The following is a 19,148-nucleotide window of genomic DNA, read 5'->3' on the forward strand; positions in this document are numbered from 1 at the left end:
ATGAGGGACGGAGGTTAGCTGGCCAGCAGAAGTGGGGTGTCCTGTGCCCGCTGAGGATGGGCATCTGTGAAGAGTGAGGTGTGGAGGAGGAGGTGGGATCTGATGGGAGACCTAACTCCGTGTGGTCTGGGTTGGGAGGGTTGTATTTTTTTACATATATGATTTTTTTTATTTATTTATTTTTGGCCGTGCTGGATCCGTTGCTGCACTTCTTTCCTCTAGTTGCAGAGAGCAGGGGCAAGGGCTGAGGAGCGGAGGTGGCAGTGCAGGGGTCTCACTGCAGTGTCCTCTCTTGTTGGGGAGCTTGGGTTCGAGGCATGCAGGCTTCAGTAGCAGCGATACGTGGGTTCAGTAGTCGAAGCTCCTGGGCTCTAGAACAGAGTCTCAATAGCGGCAATGCACAGGCTTATCACTCCACCAAGAAGATTGTGGGATCTCCTTGGACCAGGGATCAAACCCACGTCTCCTGCATTGGGAGGCAGATTCTTTTACCACTGAGGGACCAGGGAAGCCCCAATGGGTTTCTTGACTCATTCATTTTTTCCCCATGGAAAATTTTATTTTATTTTACCTTATGTTATTTTGCCACACATCATGGCATGTGGGATTTTCCCCAGCCAGGGGGGTAACCCAGTCCCCTAGAGTGGAAGCATAGAATCTTAGCCACTGGATCACCATGGAAGCCCACTCAGTAAATATTTTAGATGCTTGTCATCTGTTACACACTTCTCTAGGTCCTGAGAGTAGAGTGATGACCAAGACAACAGGTTTTCCCTCAAGGAACAGGCGTGGAGGTGTGAAAGAGAATTCTCACTTTTTCAAGGCTCTTTAGTGACCTGACAATAAATGGTTCACAGCTAAGCTGGCAGGGATCATCACCTACCCCAGAGATGTCAGGCTTCAGATTATTTGGGTGGCAGGGCATTAGGAGGGAAATATAGGCAAGGAGGTCAAACCAGTCAATCCTAAAGGAAATCAGTCCTGAATATTCATTGGAAGGACTGATGCTGAAGCTAAAGCTCCAATACTCTGGCCACCTGATGCAAAGAACTAACTCACTGGAAAAGACCCTGATGATAAGAAAGACTGAAGGCAGGAGGAGAAGGGGACAATACAGGATGAGATGGTTGGATGGCATCACTGACTCAATGGATATGAGTTTGAGTAAGCTCCGGGAGTTGATGATGGACAGGGAAGCTTGGCATGCTGCAGTCCATGAGGCCACAAAGAGTCAGACACGACTGAGCGACTGAACTGAACTGACAGGGACTCAAGATCTCTATATAGAGCTACACAGCTCAGGGGGCATGGGCTGATGGGGCCTTCATGGATGGAAGGATGTGGGAGAGGCAGGAAGATGAATAAGTGGGGGGTCCACTCTGTGTACCCCTATGGTCTACAATGTCAATGTACCACAAAAACACCACACTAAGTGAAAGAAGCCAGACATGAAAGACCACATGATCTACTTATATGAAATGTGCAAAATAGCAAATCCATGGAGATAGTAAGCATTTGGTGCTGTCAAGGGCTGAGCGCAAGGGCAAATGGGAATTGACTACTAATGGGTACTGGGTCTTCTTCTGGGTGATGAAAATGTTTGGAACTAGATAGGGCTGGTGATGGCCAGGATTGTGAATGAACTAAATGCCGCCTCATTATACACTTTAAACTGGTTTGTTACCAGATGTGAACTTCATCTTCATTTTAAACTCTATCTTGGGGACAGAAAGGAGTTGTGTAAAGAGTTTGAGTTCAAGAGCCAGGGACCCAGAGTGTGAATCTCACTTCTCCAATCACTAGCCAGGTGACCTTGGACCAAGCTGGCCATTGCATGGCCTCTGTTTACTCATCTGTATGATGGGCATGATCACTTTATCCACTGCATGCGGCTACTGAAAGGACTCAAGTGAACTCATGGATGCACAGATCATGGAGCCCAAGGAGCTGAGAAAGGGAGGCTGTGGCTATTCTCAAGAGGGGAGAAGTCACTCAGGGTGAGCTGTAGCCTTGGAGACAGAAGTGCAGAGAGATCCTGAGCCAAGTTGCAGAAAGACAGAAGGAGGGGAGATGTAGATGGGATTTCGCCATGGAGGTGTCATCCATGGAGAGGAGGGATGTTGAATCACAGCACAGGCTCCTCAGAGGCAGGAAGACAGGGAGAGAGTCCAGCAGCCACTCTCTGCAGAAGTGGGAACACACATGACCCTGGTATCCTTGATCACCTTCCTTCCTTTGATGGTGCAGGAACTGGATCTTGTAGACTGGGGACACTCTGCCCACTCCACTCTCCTGGGGAGTTTGGTCAATGTCCTCAGAGGTCATGGGACTGGCCACAGAGAAGTTCTGGAGGGTGATGGTGAAGAAGAGGAATAAGTCTGTGCAAGCAATGCCTTCACTAGCACAGAACAGAAGTTCACAATGTGGGCACAGGATGCATGCATGTTCTTTGCCCTGTCACACCCCAAAGCCCAGACATCTCTGTCCATTGCCATAGATTTGTATGGGATTAGCCTTTAACTTCCAGTTACAGTAGACTGGTAGAGGACTCCCAAATCCTTTGAAAGCAGTTGCAAGTCATTGGGTGATGTACCTTGCTCATTTTTCCAGGACAGAGTTTGTAGCTTCTGTTCAATTTCCAAAGAGTTCTGCGGCCCCACAGAATATAACAAGATATTGCTGCTTGTGTGTGTGTGTGTGTGTGTGTGTGTGTGCCTGTGCATGCACACACATCTGCCTGCACATAGGTGTGTGTGCTTATTCTCTGTCATGTCCAACTCTTCACAACTCCATGGACTGTAGCCCACTAAGCTCCTCTCTCCATGGGATTTTCCAGGCATGAATACCATTTCATTTCCAGGCATGAATATCATTAGAAAGTGGCAGGTTGCTGCCTGACTTCAGACTATACTATAAAGCTACAGTCATCAAGACAGTATGGTACTGGCACAAAGACACAAATATAGATCAATGGGACAAAATAGAAAGCCCAGAGATAAATCCACCCACCTATGGACACCTTATCTTTGACAAACGAGGCAAGAATATACAATGGAGAAAAGACAATCTATTTAACAAGTGGTGCTGGGAAAACTGGTCAACCACTTGTAAAAGAATGAAACTAGAACACTTTCTAACACCATATACAAAAATAAATGTCTGGGAATGTTTAACAGGAGGATTCCTCGTGCTGTTTCTCACAAGTTCTTTGTTTCTTTTTAAGTGGAACAGCATGCTGCTCCCAGGAACGGGGGTCATTGTGTGAGACAGGCTTGAATCTCCTTTAGTAAACATTCTCTTTATGACAAAACTGCTTAGTTTTGATCCCTTTTCTTGAGATACGAATTGTCTCCTGACCTTGTGACCATCATCATCCCTTGTTCCCTTGGTAACGGTTACTGTACGTTTGATTTTCTGATCTTTATCATTGACGAAAGAAACTTCTTGTACCACAACCTTTATATACTCACAGAGAAATCATTAAAGCACCTTTGCTCCATCAGAGCTTGGGTCCCCATGTCTTTCTTTCTTTCTTTCTTTCTCTCTCTCTCTGACTCTCTTTGGCTGATTCCTTAGAACGCAGAGACCTGTCTTGCCTCACTCTCCTGCCCGGGCTTCTAAGACTCTCTCTAAAAGGCGCCCTGTGCCTTCACCATCCCACCCTTGAGAGGGTGCCCGGTGCCTTCGTGAGAGACGCAAGTCCTGTGTCAAGGACTTTATTGGTTTTCTGCATAAACCAGGGAGTCTCAGCCTCTTTCTCTCTTTCACTCTCTTATCGTCGCCTCTGGACCACCAGGTCCCGGTCCATTAAAAGGACCCCAGCAAATAAACTCATAATGGATTAAAGATCTAAACATAAGACCAGAAACTATAAAAGTCCTAGAGGAAAACATAGGCAAAACACTCTCTGACATAAATCACAGCAGGGTCCTCTATGACCCACCTCCCAGAGTAATGGAAATAAAAGCAAAAATAAACAAATGGGACCTAATTAAACTTAAAAGCTTTTGCACTACGAAGGAAACTATAAGCAAGGTGAAAAGACAGCCTTCAGAATGGGAGAAAATAATAGCAAACGAAGCAACTGACAAAGAATTAATCTCAAAAATATACAAGCAGCTCGTGCAGCTCAATTCCACAAAAATAAACAACCCGATCAAAAAATGGGCCAAAGAACTAAACAGATATTTCTCCAAAGAAGACATATAGATGGCTAACAAGCACATGAAAAGATGCTCAACATTACCCATTATCAGAGAAATGCAAATTAAAATCGCAATGAGGTACTATCTCACACCGGTCAGAATGGCTGCTATCCAAAACTCTACAAACAATAAATTCTGGAGAGGGTGTGGAGAAAAGGGAACCCTCTCACACTGTTGGTGGGAATGGAAACTAGCACAGCAACTATGGAGAACAGCGTGGAGGTTCCTTAAAAAACTGGAAATAGAACTGCCATATTACTCAGCAACCCACTGCTGGGCATACACACCAAGGAAATCAGAATTTAAAAAGATGTGTACCCCAGTGTTCATTGCAGCACTGTTTATAATAGCCAGGACATGGAAGCCACCTAGATGTCCATCAGCAGATGAATGGATAAGAAAGCTGTGGCACATATATACAATGGAATATTACTCAGCTATTAAAAAGAGTGCGTTTAGGGTGGGATGATTTGGGAGAATGGCATTCCAACATGTATACTATCATGTAAGAATTGAATCACCAGTCTATGTCTGATGCAGGATACAGCATGCTTGGGGCTGGTGCATGGGGATGACCCACAGAGATGTTATGGGGAGGGAGGTGAGAGGGGGGTTCATGTTTGGGAATGCATGTAAGAATTAAAGATTTTAAAATTAAAAAAAATAAAAAACTAAAAAAAATGTAAAAAAAAAAACAACAGTGCATTTGAATCAGTTCTAATGAGGTAGATGAAACTGGAGCCTATTATACAGAGTGAGGTAAGTCAGAAAGAAAAACACCAATACAGCGTATTAATGCGCATATATGGAATTTAGAAAGATAGTAACGATGACCTTATATGTGAGACAACAGAAGAGACACAGATGTAAAAAACAGACTTTTGGACTCTGTGGGAGAAGGCGAGGGTGAGATGATTTGAGAGAATAACATTGAAACATGTATATTATCATATGTGAAACAGATCGCCAGGTTCAATGCATGAGACAGGGTGCTCAGGGCTGGTGCACTGGGATGACCCTAAGGGGTAGGATGGGGAGGGAGGTGGGAGGGGGGTTCAGGAAGGGGAACATAGATACACCCATGGCTGATTCATGTCAATGTATGGCAAAAACCACTACAATATTGTAAAGTAATTAGCCTCCATAAAATAAATTAATTTTAGAAAAAAAGAAAATGGCAGGTTGCATTTTCTACTCCAGGGGATCTTCCCAACCCAGGGATAAACCTGCATCCCTCGTATCTCCTGCATTTGCAGGCTGATTCTTTACCACTGTGCCACCTGGGAAGCCTCCACATATAGGCAGGTGCGTATTTCGGACTTGACATTTTTGATGCCTGCCATGCCTAACGTGCGAAGAACAGCACCTATCTTGCAGGGCTATTGTGAAGGTGAAGAAGTTAGTGCTTGTTAAAATTTTTCAAGTTACACTTAACCCACATCTTCTAGGCACATTTACAGGTTAGGATACAAAAGCTTATGAATATTCGGAATGGAGCTCCCAGCTGATTCATCTCCAGTAACTGGTTCTGCAACCAGGCTCTCCCAAAACAGCCTGACTTCTGCTTCCTCCCAGTCGGTCCTCCCCATCCCTGGGGCTTTGCAACTGGACACCCTTTGGCTCTTTCTCTCTGCCCATGGCGATCTCCGCAGTATTTTTATATGGCTATACTTCCTGCCAGGCACTGTTCCTCTGTCTGTCTTCTCTTTTTCTCTTCCTTGTTCCTCTTCCTTGTCCTTGCGAATCTTGTTTAACTCCCTTTGTCTGTCTGTCCAGGTCTGATCCTCTCTGCAGTGCTCTCTCATTTTTCAGTATTCCTGTGTAGTTCCCTCTTCTCTCGGTCAGTGTTTCTTCATTGCTCCTTATATCACTTTCTCTTTTCCTCTCTCTGTCTTACTCTGTTTCCCTACCTTTTATCCCTCCTCCACCTTCCATCTTGGGCTTCCCCTGTGGCTCAGCCGGTTAAGAATTTGCCTGCAATGCAGGAGACCTGGGTTCGATCCCTCGGTTGGAAAAATCCCCTGGAGAAGGGAAAGGCTACCCACTCCAGTATTCTGGCCTGGAGAATTCCATGGACTGGTCACAAAGAGTCAGACACGACTGAGCGACTTTCACTTTGCTTCACTTCACCCTCCACCTTCTTCTATTATCTCACATTCACTCTCTTTCTGCCATCATCTCTCCTGTCTTTCTCTGTGTTCCTCACCTCTTTGTCCTTATCTGTCTGTGTCTGTTTAGTTGCCACATCTGTCATTCTCTAAACTTCAGAAAGGACTCATGGATGGAGAAATTGGCCCTCAGCTCCCCCACCCCACGTGTTGCCTGACTCTCATGAAGATGAAATGAGGGAAGAGGCCATTGCATTGCAAGAAGCTAGGAGTCCCAGGTCACTGAAGTCACCTGTGCAATTCCAGATTAGGGACATGATGCTGGGGTCTACCTTTCTCCCCAAGAAGAAGGACTCTGGGCATTGGAATTTTCTCAAGGGATGGGGTCAAAGAGTGGAGAATGGGGAGAGAGAGAAGCCAGAGCAGGTCAAGATCCTCCCGACTCCCCCCCCCAAACAGCCCCCCCCTCCAACCCCTCCCTGGCAGGCAGGACACATCCAGACTCCTCCCCGTGTCAAGGCCCCGCCAGCTGAGCTCTTCACTGCTATCTTCTGGAGAAGGAAATGACAACCCACTCCAGTATTCTTGCCTGGAAAATTTCATGGACGGCCGGAGAAGACTGGTAGCCTATAGTCCATGGGGTCGCAGAGTCGGACACAACTTCTGTAACCGGGTCTTCCAGAGTTCTGCTTTCTAAGATGAGCCATGCCGTGTCCACCTACAGGCTCTGCCCTTGCTTCTCCTTCTGAAGGAACACGCCTTCCGGTGGCTGGCTGATACTCCCCCATGATGTCATAGCTTAGAAGCCCCTGCTTCAGGTAAGCTTTCCTTCACCGACCCACCAGGGGGAGTAAGTATTTCCTATTTTATGTTCCCAAAGCCAGCTTTAGAGCACTTTTCATAATTACGATTAATTATCTGAAAAAGAGTTGCCCTTGGGCTTTCCTAGTGGCTCACTGGTAAAGAATCTGCCTGCCAGCACAGGAGACATGGGTTCGATCCTTGATGTGGGACAATCCCGCGTGCCTCGGAGCAACAATGCCCATGCACCACAACTGCTGAGCTGGTGCTCCAGGGCCCAGGAGCCACAGCTACTGAGCCCACTGTGCTGCAACTACTGAAGCCCATGCACTTTAGAGCCCATGGTCTGCAACAAGAGAAGCCACCACGATGAGAAACTCAAGTACTGCAGCTATCCCCTGCTCGCTGCAACTGGAGAAAAGCCTGGCCATCAACAGAAGACCCAGCGTGGCCAAAAAAAGAAAGAAAGAAAGAAAATTATTATTAAAAAAATGAAAAGTTAAAAAAAAAAGAGTTGCCCTCTGAGCACGTACTTTAGCCAAGCAGTTTTAAGCATATTGCAAGCAGTCATTTAATTATGTTATTTTGTGACCATGACTTATGCTCATCTTCCCTACTGGACTGTAAATTTCCTGGGGCAAAAACTGTGCTTCTGTGTGACTTATCTGCTGCACTACCCTTAAACCCCAATAAAATATTTGGGATCAGCATAGTGCTCAACAGATATTTGATACCAATGTGTGTGGAGCTTCCCAGGTGGCTCAGTGATAAAGAATGTGCCTGCCCAATGCAGAAGAGACGCAGGTTCGATCCTTGTGTCTGGAAGATACCCTGGAGGAGAAAATGGCAACCCACCAATCAAGAGGTTAAAAATAATTGCCCAAGGTCTATCTTCCCAAGATGTGCCTTTGGATGTGATCTCACTTCTCTAGCCCCCTCTAGGCTTGTAGTGAAGGTGAGATGGGTGAATACAGGTAAAGCAACTGGTGTAAGCTAACTGCCCCATGAACTAAGACCTCTGTTTGTCTCAAGGAGACCATGGCACCTGTACCCTGGAATGAAGGTCCAGCCTACTTTTATTGGCATCCTGAATGTGGTCAGGGGGACCACGTTGGCGGTTAAGACTCTATACTTCCAATGCAGGGGGCGCCAGTTCAATCCCTAGTCAGGGAACCAAGATCCCTTATGCCCCACAGAGTGGCCCAAAAATTTAAGAAACAAACACAAGCAAACAGAAAGTGGTCAGGGTTAAAGGCATCTGGTTTTTCAAAGTAACCCGGATCATGGAGAGCAGAGCTCAGGATGGAATAGACTGCTGTGCCCTGAGGGGAGTGTCACAAGATTAAAGATACTTCCATTTCCTCTCCAACCCACCCCCAGACATAATGAAACAAGAATGAGCGATCCACCAAAAGAGTTGTTGTAGGAGGCTCACACAAAGGAGATATGGGAGCCCAGTAAGGTGCTGTACCCTCGGGAGGATGTACCCTCGGAAAAGAGCGTCTTTAGTGACCATGTGGGACACGCAAATGGGGATGAGGTCTGCAAATCTCTGAATCTCATAGATGACTGCATCCGTGTGTGGCATTTGGGCTCTGTCATCCAGGGCTGGAGGGCGATATGAGCCCATCACCTGATCAATCTCCTTGTGGATTCTCTCTGCACAGAAGCGTGGGACCAATGAACCTTGTTTATAGAGACATTTCTCCAGGAACACTGCTTTCTATGTTGGAACACAGAACATTGGCCCATTCATTTCCAGGCCAATGAAACCAGAAAAACCTATAGGAGATTGTTAGATCATTGACACCCCTCTGAGTAACGAGCTTGTGGCAGGAGGCGAAGTGGGAAAACTGTAAGATTTCTCACCCGTTGATATCTAATGAATGCTATGGATACACTCCCAACATGCACAGGCAAGCGTGCACACACATGTGCAGCCCAGTTTTGCTCAGAATTTCAGACTGAGAACTCAAGGTATGAACCTGTTGAAACTCCTCCTCTAAGAAGAACTAAGATTTATCATGCGCATATTATAGATGTGCCAATGTGCTAGGTCCTCAGGAATATAATAATAAAACAGATCAGTGAATTAACCCACAAACAATTGGAAAAATAAACGAATACATCAATCAGTCAAGCAGTGGGTCAATTCATAAATGGAAAGACTGATGAATAGAAGAATGTTAATGAATGGATATATTTCCTTATCAAAGATCAATTAATTAGTCATTTATTAATTAATGATCCATAGACAAATAAATAAATGAACATGATTAACCAGTAAACCACATGAATGGTGGATGGTTAAATTTATGGAAGAATAAAGTGAATGAATTGTTTTAAAGGAATAAATAAGAGGAATAAGTGGGTGGTTAGATGGATTGAATAATAGATATATAAACAAAGGGTGAATAAAGGAGTCAATTGCTAAGTACATAAATCAAAAGAAAGATTGGACGAAGGATGAATTGAAAAACTGGATGACAGAAGGATTAAGGTATGCTACCTAGTTTTAGAAAACTATGTGGATGAATAAATGAATAAAGGGACCAATGTATCGATGACAATTCATTCAGTGAATAATTATTTTAAAAGGTCAACAGAGGAATCAATTTACCCAAATAAAGAATGGAAGTTCATGTCCTTAGATGAATCATAGATGAAAGAATCTGATGTTGAATTAGTTTAACTGATGAATGAAAGAATAGACAGATGGATAAATGGATGGGTCCATCCTTAAGTGATGGAGAAAAAGACATTGACAGCTTCTCTCTCTTTTTAGCCTTGCTGTTCTGCTTCCAGGATCTTAGTTCCTCTGCCAGGGATTGAACCTGGGGCCAAGACAATGAAAGCACTGAGTCCTAACCACTGGACCACCAAGGAACTCCCCACATTGGCAGACTCTTCATTCATTCATCCACCAATTAGGCTGGCTTAGTTTTGGAGTCATTCAGAACCTACAGTGCTCCAGGACTTCCCTGGTGGTCCAGTAGTTCAGCCTTTGAGCTTCCAACGCAGGGGGCATGGGTTCAATCCCTGGTGGGGAAAATATGATTCTCTTGCTATAGGGTACGGCCAAAGAGGGAAGGAAACCCTACAGTGCTCCTGGTATAAGAGGGGAACACTGACTTTCTGGTTCACAGAAGACCACTAGACCCATTTCTGCAGCCCCCAGAGGGGTCAGAACGCCCCTCCCCCAAGTGGCTGTCCCCCCTCCGCCCACCTGCAATGTGGAGGTATATGACTATGAACAGGAATCCATAGCGGAGTGTGGTGCTGGTGGTCTCAGGGCCAGGGAAGAAGAGCGACAGAGCAGTGATGATGAGGTTGCGCTCTTGGCACTTGCTGTTGGGGTTGGACTTCTCCTGGGTCCAGGAGCGCAAGGTTCACATCAGGAGAGACTGGGGCCCTGCTGCACATACATGTCTCTGGGTTCCTCCACCTCTTTCTGGGTCTCACGTCGTCTGGCCCTTTTTCCTTTCCTCTGTGCTCAACCATCTCTCTCCCGCCTCAGCCTTGCTTGGTTTCAATCCGTCTCTCCATCTCTTCGGTGTATTTGTCCCCCTTCCTCTCTCAGCTTCTTTCTGCCTCTGTAACTCTTCACCAGCTGCTAATGTTTTTCCCCTTCAGAATCTCCCCTCACCCGATTCTTCTACTCCTTTCTCCTCCCTTCTCACCCCGCGTCTTTTTCTCCTCCCCTCTCGCCCCCCCATTGCCTCTCCTGAATCCCGCTGTATCCAAGCAGAGCAGGTAGGAGTCGATGAAGTCTGGGAGGAGCAGGGTGGAAGTAGGGGGGCACATTGGGGTCCAGGGTTTCACGGATCTTCTCCACACTGTGGTCGATGAAGGCGTTGACTTCCTGCAGGTTTTTGTAGACTTGCCTGTGAGCGCCAGGAAGGAACTTCAAGAAGCCAGAGTAGAGCTTGAACCACTGCGAAAGAGAAGGGGCCATGAGGTCCTCCCGGGGCTGAGCTAGCAGGTCACAGGGAGGGCAGCCCTCCTGGCCCCCAGAACCTTCACAAGAGATCTCTGTCTCCCTCTGTCTCCCTCTCCATCTCTCTGTCTCTGTCTCCGTCTCTCTATGTCTGTGTTTCCCTCTGTGTCTCGGTGTCTCTGAGTTCCTCACTCACTGCTTCTGTGTCTCCTTTGATCTCTTATTCTCACATTTTTCTCTTTCTGCATCTTTCCGCCTCTCCTCATGTCTTTTTGTTGGTCTCTGCCCTGCCTCTCTTCCTCTCCTTTCCACCTCTCCTCATCTCCCTGTGTCTCCTTCTCATCCACCCTCTGCCCTGCCCCTCTCTCTGTCTCTTTCCACCTCTAGCATCTTCTTTGCTGAGTCAGATGTTGATAACATAATGGTTACACAGGATAAATTTGCTGACTACTTAAGATGATTTATGTATTTAAGAGCATATCTCTGTATTTGGCTTACAGAGAAATATAATACCTAACTTGTCAACAATTGTACACACACACACAAAAAGCAAAATTGTATAAAGTCTGAGGTAAAACTCCTCCTTCACCTGTCCTAGAGATAACCATGGTTAACTGTTTGGCAGATCTCCTTCCAGACTTTTGATTCCCTGTGAGAGGAGAAAAATGAAACCCTGTGTTGGCCTTGTGCAAATACTCACCTGAACGTCCTTCCAGCTTTTCCAGATCTGACTGTCCGCTAGGAGGTCACGGGAATTTGTATTTGTGACATTCATTCATGTGACTCTGGCCCGCACTCCCAGTTGAGAACAACAGCCAGTCAGACTTTTCGCAAGTTTACCTTTTGGCTTAATGTACCACAGAGGTATTTCCAGGTTAGTTGAGAAAGAGAAGCTTTATTACTCTGTTTTATTTTTATTATTTCTTTATTTATTTTTGGTGGTGCTGGGTCTTCCATGCTGTGCACCAACTTTTCTCTAGTTGCGGGAAGTTGGGGCTACTCTGGTTGCGGTGCTCAGGCTTCTCATTGTGGTGGCTTCTCTTGTTGTGCAGCACGGGTTCCAGGAACTTGGCTTCAGTGGTCGCTTGTGGCACACCGCCTTCGTTGCCCCAAGGCATAAGAATCTTCCCAGAACAGGGATTGAATGCATGTCTCCTGCATTGGCAGGTGGATTCTAAACCAATGGACCACCAAGGAAGTCCCTATTATTTTGCCTTAAAAGAGGAGCATGTTGCTTTATAATCTGGGAGAAAATTTTGTATGGGATGTTAGTTCCTTGACCATGGATTGAACCGGCACCCTGCAGTGGAAGCACAGAGTCTTAACCACTGGACCACCAGGGAAGTCCTCAGGAGAATTTTTTTTTAAAGACATCAGTTCAGTTCAGTTCAGTTGCTCAGTCGTGTCCGACTCTTTGTGACCCCATGAATCGCAGCACGCCAGGACTCCCTGTCCATCACCAACTCCCGGAGTTCACCCAAACTCATGTCCATTACTATCTGAAAAGAAAGAGGACTTTTATATGCAAAAAATTCCCCTGTAAAATATGGACCTGTGATTTTACAGCTCATAGAAAGGGATCAAGAGCCAAAACTTCTAGTAGTTATTCCCTGCTGTGGGCACCAAAAGGAAAATTCACAAATTACCCAGGGGAACAAAAAACAGGGCAAATCGGGAGGCAAAGAAAACAGCCACAGACCTGATGACCATTAAAGATGTGTGTGTGTGTGTGTGTGTGTAGTTGCTGAGACGAGTCCAACTCTTTGAGACCCCATGGACTGCAGCCTTCCAGGCTCCTCTATCCATGGGATTTCCCAGGCAAGCATACTGGAATGGTTGCCATATCCTTTTCCAGAGGATCTTCCCGACCCAGATATCAGTGGAAACAAACATGGAGAAAATTTGACAACAAGCTGCTAGGCTTCAGCAGACAAACAACCACCAATCCTATTATTTAATATAGGATAGAAAATTAAAAACTGATTCTCTATTTTGTTCTCTAGTATCCTATGAGGTTTAACAAACTTGCTGGCAGGAGGTTTTCGTTTTCTTAAACCCTTTTTTTCCCCAGTCATACAGATTCATACTACGTATGTCTCACGCTCTGTTATCTACCCTACTGTGGTCAACCTATGACTAAGAATTTTTGGTCCAGTAAGGACATCTGGGACCAATAGGTCCAGAACTTCCATTATAAAAATAGAGAAACATATTAAACTTGAATCTCGAGATTAACAAAAATATATACCAAAGCAGAGTGGCTTCTTGAAAGGGGTGACATTGCCTCCCCATCTGGTCAACAGTTAAGGAAGCCCTTCCAATGTTAATGTGGTTCCTTTCCTTTCTAGACCCTTCAAGGGTATTGTTGTTCTTCTCCTTTTCAGCCCCTGTTTGTTTAAAGGTTTGGTTAAGTTTGTGTCTTCTAGGCTCCAATAGTTGGAACTAAACCTCATGATGACTCAAGGAAATCAACCCATTCCAGCAGAGTGGTCCAGGTCCCTACAGGTCCTAGAATACTCAGTAAGGGATTCTACACAGCTAGGGAAGGCTAGGGTCTCTCCAGAAGGAAGAAATTTCAGAAGAGGAGACAGTCAATCCCTGACCCATTAAGAACAACAGTTTAGAGTGTGTCAGGGGAGATGAGGACGACCTGGGATCTGGGATGCTTCACCTCAGGGCTTGCACCTGGGCACACCTCTCCTCCAGCAACAAAATGCAAACTATTTGTTGTTCAGTCACCAAGTCATGTCTGACTCTTTGCAACCCCATGAACTGCACCACACCAGGTTTCCCTGTCTTTCACTATCTGGGAGTTTGCTCAAACTCATGTCCATGGAGTTGATGATACTATCTAACCATCTCATCCTCTTACACCCCCTTCTCCTCTTGCCCTCAATCTTTCCCAGCATCAGGGTCTTTTCCAATGAGTTGGCTCTTCGCATCAAGTGGCCAAAGTATTGGAGCTTCAACATCAGTCCTTCCAATGAATATTCAGGGTTGATTTCCCTTAGGATTGGGCTTCCATGATAGCTCAGTTGGTAAATAATCCACCTGCAATGCAGGAGACCCCAGTTTGATTCCTGGGTCGGGGAGATCCACTAGAAAAGGGATAGGCTACCCATTCCAGTATTCTTGGGTTTCCCTTGTGGCTCAGCCAGTAACGAATCCCCTGCAATGCAGGAGACCTGGGTTCGATCCCTGCGTTGGGAAGATCCCCTGGAGAAGGGAAAGGCTACCCACTCCAGTATTCTGGGCTGGAGAATTCCATGGAATGTATACCCATGGAATGCGACCCATGGGGTCACAAAAAGTTGGACACAACTGAGTGACTTTCACTTCACTCCCTTAGGATTGACTGGTTTGATTTCCCTGCTGTCCAAGGGACTCTCAAGAGTCTTCTCTAGTGCCAGAATTCAATAGAATCAATTCTTCAGCCCTCAGCCTTCTTTATGATCCAACTCTCACCAGAGGGGTTGGAAAACCACCTAAACCAACCCTACAACCTAACCCCTGGACACACCCCTACCCTTACCCCATATAAGGAACAAGCTCACCCCCTTAGTCAGCAGTTCATCAAGGGAACCTGTTACTTGTTCCCAGTTCCCCATATGCAGGAGGAGTCCCAGTAAAGCCTTGCTGGAAAAAAAAAATAGAAGAACACCTCCCTTCTATTACCCCAATAAAGAGTGAAACAAAAATGGGGCAGCGTGTACATGAATGTTCCTAGCAACTCTATTCACAATAGCCAAAATGTGGAAACAAACATCAATCCACTGATGAAGGAATACATAAAAGTGGTATTTCCATATAACACAATACTATTCAGCCATGAAGGAAATGAAGTACTGATACCTGCTAAAATGTGAATGAACCTTGAAAACATTAAGCTAAATGAAAAAGCCGAAAAAATCACTTCATGTATGATACCATTTATATGAAATTTCCAGAACTGATCAATTCATCTGAAAAATAAAAGCCAAAAACATAGTTGTGGTTATCAGGGATCAATTGGAGGAGAGAATGGGAATTGACATCTTAATGGCATGGAGTTTTTTATGAAAATGTTTTGGAATAGATAGAATTGATGGTTACACAACATGATTGTACTAAATACCGTTGAAGTGTACACCTTAAAATTGTTATAGTTAATGTCAAGATATGTGAATTTACCCAAAAGAGAGCGAGAGAGCAAAGGAAGCACAGACAGCTATTGGCCAAAGAGAACAGAACTTTATTTTGGTCTCACCGGTTTTAAAGGATAAAATCAGAGAGGGGAGGGAGATATTTTGAAGTCACACAGGAAAACAGCACTGAGAGCTGAACCAGCCATTTCAGTTCAAGGAGATAGGAGGAGGGGAAGGGTGAGCAGAGTAAATGAGACAAGGAGGGGAGGCAGTGAACCTCGTGCTGCTGCTGCTGCTCTGGGTAAGCTTGGGTCTAAATCTTGTCGTCCTCTGTGGCTTCAGTTATCCAGACTGTGCTAGCAGGGTGGTAACACTAATATATTGCAGGTATTTCTTGATCCTGAAATATCCTCAGTCAACAATACAAGCCATCTGGGGATGAGTGGTGACTACAGCAGGCTGAATGATGGAGAGACCACAGAAGGGACTTTCCACAGGAGAGAGTGAACAGGGAGGAGTCAGGAGCCTGCACACATTAATTCTGGACAGAGAGAGGGGCTGCATGCAAGGACTCAGAGGGGATCTGAGCCTCTTCTTGCCTTCCCCCTTCCCTACAGGGCAGGAAGCTGACCTGGAACACAGGGGGCAGTCTCCCCAGTGCCAGGAGCCAGCACGGGCCATCCCAGCCATGACAAAGTCATGCAGAAGAGACCTGATAAGCAAGGCTTCAGGACTCGAGGGGCTCCCTAGACCAGCTTGAGCATCTACCCCAAAACCAGAATCTGTCTGTCTTACTATTTTGTGGCTTTCACCAACTCTCCTGACATTAACAGGGGGCTATCCCTGACCACCTTTCTCTGGAGAAAATCAACTTAGGGCTCTAGCTAAAAAGTCTCCTGGACATGAGAGGAATATTTCAAATCAAATCCCCTCTGTTAGCATTCTAGCTTGCTTGGCAGGTTTATCCAGACTCTTGCAGCTACACATATGATTGTTCACAGCCTCCCAGCTGTGAGAGGCATGGGAAGCCTAAAACATAGAGCCTCTCAAAGAGTTAAAAGTTATTAGAGTAGTGCTGGGGTAAGATTTCATTATTGGGCCAATGCTTGTTGCTAAGTTCCCATATCTCTTATCCACTGTGCACCTGGGAGTGCATTAGTTAACATAGTTGGAATGTAAGAAAAACAAGTGTAGCCTTGAAATGAACCACATCAGATCTTTGAGCTAATTGGTTCTTGTAACTCACTGCACTTTTGCTCCATGAGAAATGTAACTCTGTTTAGCATTTTCTGAGGCTGACATAGATTAGAAATATAAAGAAAAAACACTTTGAGGGAAAATCAGTTTTCTGGTTGAGCAGCCTTTATCAAAAGAGGGTCATATAATGTCCACAGGCCTCCAAGGCCAGAAGATAATCTACACAACATCATTTGTGGGAAAGGTATGCAGAAAAAATACTGGCTTCAATAAGGGCAAAACTGCTGGAGTGTTTGGGCTGACTCTGCATGACCTTGCATCTTTCATTTCCCTCTATGTACAAGTGAAGGTATAAAAGTCCCTTTTGAAAATAAAGTAACGGAGATGGCGGAGGAATAGGACGGGAAGACCACTCTCTCCCTCACAAATTCCTCAAAAGAACATTTCAACACCGAGCAAACTCCACAAAACAACTTCTGTAGGCTGGCAGAGGACATCAGGCAACCAGAAAAGCAGACCATTGTCTTCAAAAACAGGTAGGAAAAAATATAAAAGATGAAAAAGGAGACAAAGGAGGTGGGGAGGGAGCTCCGTCCGGGAAGGGAAGCCCGTCCCGGGAACGGAATTTTAAGAAGAGAGGTTTCCAAACACCAGGAAACACTCTCCCTGTTGAGTCTGTGGTGAGCCTTAGAAACACAGAGGGCAACATAACAGGAGGGGAAAAATAAATAAATAATTAAAACCAAGAGATTACAAGCCCAACAGTAACTCCCCCAGCGGAAAAGCAGCACAGACGCCTGCATCCGCCATTGGGAAGTGGGGGCAGGGCAGGGACGCGCGGGAGGCGCGGGCTGCAGTGCTTTGTAAGAATCGGGCAGGAACGCCCCACGCGCAACCAGAACGATCTAACTGGGGCTAGCAAGCCAGACTGTGGGACAGCTACCACGCGAAAAGCTCGAACATAAGACACTGCCAGGACCGAGCACAGAACAAAGGACGGAACAGAAAAAGCCGGCTGCAGACCATCCCCCGCCGGGGACAGGCAGCCAGAGCCGTAAGGACTGGAAAGGGGCAATTGCAGACCCAGAGAGACTTTACTTACCTAACTGCAAGCAGGCTTCTTTGCTAAGACTTCTGGGGGTGCTGGACAGTCACCATCTGCCTCACGGGGTGCACCAGCGGTCCACCCAGAAAGCTGAGCAGCAGCGGCAGAAAAGGTGACAAGCCGCGGCGATCGCGCTCGCCAAACTCCTGAGCTACTCGGACCTGGGAAGGGCACAAAGCGCAGTCCCAGCCAAATCTGTGCCTCTGAGGGCTGCCTGAGCACCGAACCTGAGCGGCTTGGACCGGGGAAGTGCACGCAGCCTAGGGCCGGCCCCAGACGGTTCCCGGCTGAGCATCGTAGAGCCGGAGCGGTTTGTGCGCCGCGAGAAGGGACAGGTCAAGCGGGGCTGAGAAACTGTGTGCACACGACAGTGCTATTTGTTTGCAGCATCCCCCCTCCCCACAGCGCGACTGAACTAGTGAGCCTAAAAAACCAGCATAAAGAAGAAGTTAAACAGAGGGAACCACCTTGGAAGTAATCCCACATGGCCCATAACATCAGAGAAGGGCCAGAAATATTTTTACTATTTTTAAAATCATTCCTTTTTGTTTTGTTTTGGTTTTTTTGTATTTTTGTGTTTTTTTCTAACTTTTTTTTAATTGTTAAGTCTTCTATTTCTCCTCTAACTTTTATTTCTATAACCTACTATTACTATTTAAAAAAAAGACTTTTTTTTTTTGTTTTTTAAGGCAAACACCATATATAGTCTTTGGATGGTTGTTGGTGGTTTTTTGTTTGTTTGTTTTTTTGTTTGTTTTTTGTTTTTTGTTTGTTTGTTTTTAATAATTCTTGTTTTTTTTTCTTTCTTCCTTTTTCCTTCTGCTTCTTTTCTTTAATATTGTATTTTTGAAAATCCAACCTCTACTCTAGATTTTTAATCTTTGCTCTTAGGTTTTTGTTGTCAATTTTGTACATTTAAAAACCCAAACTTCACTACCCAAGTTTACCTGAGAGCAAGATTACTGGCTTGACCACTATCTCCTCCTTTGGACTCTCCTTTTTCTCCACCAGGTGGCCTCTGTCTCTTTTCTCCCCCATCTCTTCTCTATCCAACTCTGTGAATCTCTGTGTGTTCCAGATGGTGGAGAATACCTAAGGAACTGGTTACTGGCAGGATTTGTCTCTCCCTTCTCATTCCTCTCTCTTATCCTCCTGGTCACCTCTGTCTACTTCCTCCCTCTCCTCTTCCCCATATAACTCCGTAAATACCTCTGAGCGGTCCAGACTATAGAGTGCACATAAGGAAGTGACTACTGGCTAGCTTGCTCTCTCCTCTTTTGATCTCACCGCATCTCATTCCAGTTACCTCTAACTACCCCCTCCATCTTCTCTTCTCCTTGTAACTCAGTGAACCTCTCTGAGTGTCCCTCAATGTGGAGAAACTTTTCATCTTTAACCTAGATGTTTTATCATTGGTGCTGTATAGATGGAGAAGTCTAGAGCCTACTATAAAAATAAAACTGGAAACCAGAAGCAGGAGGCTTAAATCCAAAGCCTGAAAACATTAGAGAACTCTTGAATTCAGGGAACATTAAGCAATAGGAGCTCATCAAATGCCTTCATACCTACACTGAAACCAAGCTCCACCCAAGGGCCAACAAGTTCTGAAACAAGACATACCACTCAAATTCTCCAGCAACACAGGAACACTCCCCTGAGCTTCAATATACA

At 45.6% G+C, this 19,148-nt stretch overlaps 1 pseudogene; it reads right to left on the reverse strand.

Annotated features, from left to right (window-relative positions):
* Window positions 1-14: 14 nt before the first annotated feature.
* Window positions 15-19,148, reverse strand: part of LOC138419542 (cytochrome P450 2B11-like) — a 35,260-nt pseudogene continuing 16,126 nt past the window's right edge.

This window comes from Ovis canadensis, chromosome 14, assembly GCF_042477335.2.
Source record: "Ovis canadensis isolate MfBH-ARS-UI-01 breed Bighorn chromosome 14, ARS-UI_OviCan_v2, whole genome shotgun sequence".
Taxonomy (NCBI): domain Eukaryota; kingdom Metazoa; phylum Chordata; class Mammalia; order Artiodactyla; family Bovidae; genus Ovis; species Ovis canadensis.